Here is a 3,681-nt window from a genome sequence, read left to right as displayed (position 1 = left end):
TTTGAAGGTTGGGAGAGTAGTGGTCTGCCAGACGTGAAGAGGGTTCCCATGCCTAGAACTGGAACTGCTTGGATCAAGGGGTCAAGGGTGAGAGAGATGAGAATGAAGCACGGTGGTAGACGAGTCAAGTGTGTGGGTTGGGTTGCTGTGGGAGAGAGGATGGGTAGGGAAGAGAGAGCTGACAGTGCCATAAGGCCGAAAATACATTAAAGAGGAATAACCTTGTCTTCAGGAGCAATCACCATCCATGGTATTGAGTGCTTATTGTATGCAGAGCATTGTACTCTGAACTAAAACTGGTTCTCTGGTACAATGGAAGACATTTTTCAGAGTCTGCTCCTGGCTAGACAAGTTGCTCTTTCAACAACTGGTCCAGTAGCAATAATTCCTGAGATTTAAACATGAATGACCTATTGTTTAGCACCTAAAGGAGGTGAGGGGATGGGGTTTCCCGGGGCAGGGCCATCAGTGCATGTATTTGGGGAAGAGGAAGAAAAAAAACAGCAGACAGTAATATAGAGACAGAAAAATCTGATATGGAGAAAGAGAAAAATAAGAGTATAAAGGTTTGTTAGGGTGATGTATGTTGGATCAACAATTTGGAAACTTGTATGAGGAGATTCACCCCATCCCCACTAAAAAGGTGTTCCTCTTTGGGTTATAAATTTCCTTGGGCACTCTGACCCTGGGTGACAGTTGGAGGCATCTCCAGGTCAGGAGAGGCAAAGTAGATGGAACTGTCAAGCAAGCCAGTCTCTTCAATCTATCAATTCTCCCCCTCTAGACTGTAAACTCACTGTAGGCAGAGAATGTGTCTGTTATATTGCTGTATTGTATTCGACCAATTGCTTAGTACAATGCTGTGCACCAAGGTAAGCACACAATCAATATGTGGCAGGGAATGTCTATTTTGTTGTACTCTCCCAAATGCTTAGTAAAATGCCCTGCCACAGAAGCGCTCAATAAATATGATTGATAATGATATTGAGTGCTTTCCATGTGCAGACCACTGTACTAAATACTTGGTAGAGTACAGTACAATAGAGTTGATAGACATGATCCCTGCCCACAATAAGCTTTCAGTCTAGTGACGCAGCATGCCATTAAAGCAGCGTGGCTCAGTGGAAAGAGCATGGGCTTGGGAGTCAGAGGTCATGGGTTCTAATCCCGGCTCCACTTGTCAGGTGTGTGACTTTGGGCAGGTCACTAAACTTCTCTTTGCCTCATTTACCTCATCTGTAAAATGGAGATCGAGACTGTGAGCCCCACTTGGGACAACCTGATTACCTTGTATCCTTCCCCGCCCCCCAGAGTACTTAGAACAGTGCTTGGCACATTGTAAGTGCTTAACAAATGCCATTATAATTATTATTATTATGTAGCATAGGCCTGGGAGTCAAAAGGTCATGTGTTATAATCCTGGCTCCACCCCTTGTCTACTCTGTGACTTGGGCAAATCACATTACTTCTATATACCTGTTACCTCTGCAAAATGGGGATTGAGACTGTTAGCTCCACATGGCACAGGGACTATGTCCAACCTGATTTGCTCTTAAGGACCCCAGTGCTTAGTACAGTGGCTGGCACATAGTAAATGATTAACAAATACCATAATAAATGAGAAGACAGTCATTCAAATAAATTATAGGTAGGGAAAGAAGCAGCTAAGTGTAAGGATATGTTTATAAGTGCTGTGGGGCTGGGGTGAGGATCAAGCTCTAGGGGTGCAGACTCCATTGGTGATGCTGAAGAGAGGGCAAATAGGGTGGGGAAATGAAAGCTGATCTCCACTATGTACCCCATGTTCCCAGAAAATATCAGAAGGATCTATTGTGGTCCAGATGTTGTTCACTTCCTGGACACCAACAACCCCAGGAGCAAAAACTGACAGGATGGAGAACTTTGCTCCTTCCCGAAAGGGGATAAGAGTAGCTAAATCCAGAACTTACTTTCTTGTCAATGAAAATCCATAATAAACTTGGAGCACCAGATGTATTGGGCTAAATCCTTTCCCTTCTGCTGACTGTAAAAATATTCCAATGAATGGGGAGCTATTATAAATAGAACAGGGTAGCAGCGGTGGGCTCAGGAAGCAAGGGGGATGCAGTACACAGGGGAAAGAAGCAAAATCAAGCAGCGAAATTAGAGCTGAGAAAGGGAGAGGGAAGGGTGCAATTCATTATTCCAAGCTGTGCCTGGCCTCCCCCACACTGACGCACAGAAGAAGATATTACAGCATTCGAACAAACAGGTAGCTAAAGAGCTACTCCAGTCTCAGGCTATGCTCGGAAGAAAAAGTAAGCAGCTCATCACCACTAAAATGTCCTCCATCTGCCACGTTTTGCTTCAGCTTTGGAGAGCGAGGGGGCTTATAATGAGCACTAAGAGGCAGTGACCAGGAAGAAGAGAGCAGAAATGGGGGACTGCCTCAGGATGCATTATCAATCAATCATACTTACTGAGTGCTTCCTGTGTGCAGAGCACTTAGTACAGAGCACTGTACAAAGCGCTTGGGAGGGTACAGTATAATAGAATATTGGTAGACACATTCCCTGCCCACAACGAGCCTACAAGCTAGATGGAGAAGCAGACATTAATATAAAGTACTGAAATATACATAAGTGCTGTGGAGCTGAGGGAGGGGTTAATAAAGGATGTGAATACAAGTGTAGGAGGTGTCACTGAAGGGAGAAGGAGAAGAGGAAATGAGGACCTTGTCAGGGAATGCTTTTTGGAGGAGATGTGCTTGTAACAAGGTTTTGAAGTTGGAGAGAGTGATCATCTGCTGGATATGGAGGAGGAGGACATTACATGCCAGGGGCAGGATGTGAACAAGAGTTGGGTGGCAAAATAGATGAGATCGAGTTAAAGTGAGTAGGTTTTCATGTGAGGAGCAAAGTGTTTGGGCTGGGTTGTAGTAGGAAATCAGAGAGGTAAGGTAAGAAGGGACAAGGTGATTGAGTGTTTTAAAGCATATGATAAGGAATTTCTCTTTGCAGAGTTTGATGGGCAACCACTGGAAGTTCTAGAGGAGTGAGGAAACATGGATAAATGGTTTTGTAAAAAAAAAAAAATTCAGGCAGCAGAGTGAAGTATGAACTGCAGTGGGGAGAAACAGGAAGCAGGGAGGTCAGCAAGTAGGCTGATAGAGTAATTGAGGTGGGATAGGATAAGTGCTCGGATTAACGTAATAGTTTGGAGAGGAAAAGCTGGACTTTAGTGATGCTGTGAAGGTTGAACTAACAGGATGTGGTGACAAATTGAATGTGTGGGTTGCATGAGAGAGATGAGTTGAGGAATACACCAAGGATAAGACCTTTTTGAGATGGGATTGTGGTCCTGTCTACGGTGATGGGAAAGTCAGGGGGAGGAAAGGGTTTGTGTGGGAAGATGAGGAGTTCCATTTTAAACATGTTAAGTTTGAAATGCAGGTGGGACATCCTTGTAGAGATATCCTCAAGGCAGGAGGAATCGTGAGACTGCCGAGAGACCGTAGAGTTAGATATATAGAATTGGGAATCATCTATCTAGAGGTGGTAGTTGAAGCAATGGAAATGACTGAGTTGTCCAAGGAAGTAGGAGTAGATGCAGAATAGGAGGGGACCCAGAACTGAGCCATGAGGAACTTCCACAGTTAGCAGGTGGGAGGCAAAGAAAGAGAGAGCTCAAAAAAGAGACTGA

This window comes from Ornithorhynchus anatinus, chromosome X1, assembly GCF_004115215.2.
Source record: "Ornithorhynchus anatinus isolate Pmale09 chromosome X1, mOrnAna1.pri.v4, whole genome shotgun sequence".
Classification (NCBI taxonomy): Eukaryota; Metazoa; Chordata; class Mammalia; order Monotremata; family Ornithorhynchidae; genus Ornithorhynchus; species Ornithorhynchus anatinus.
Note: the sequence above shows the minus strand (reverse complement) of the source record.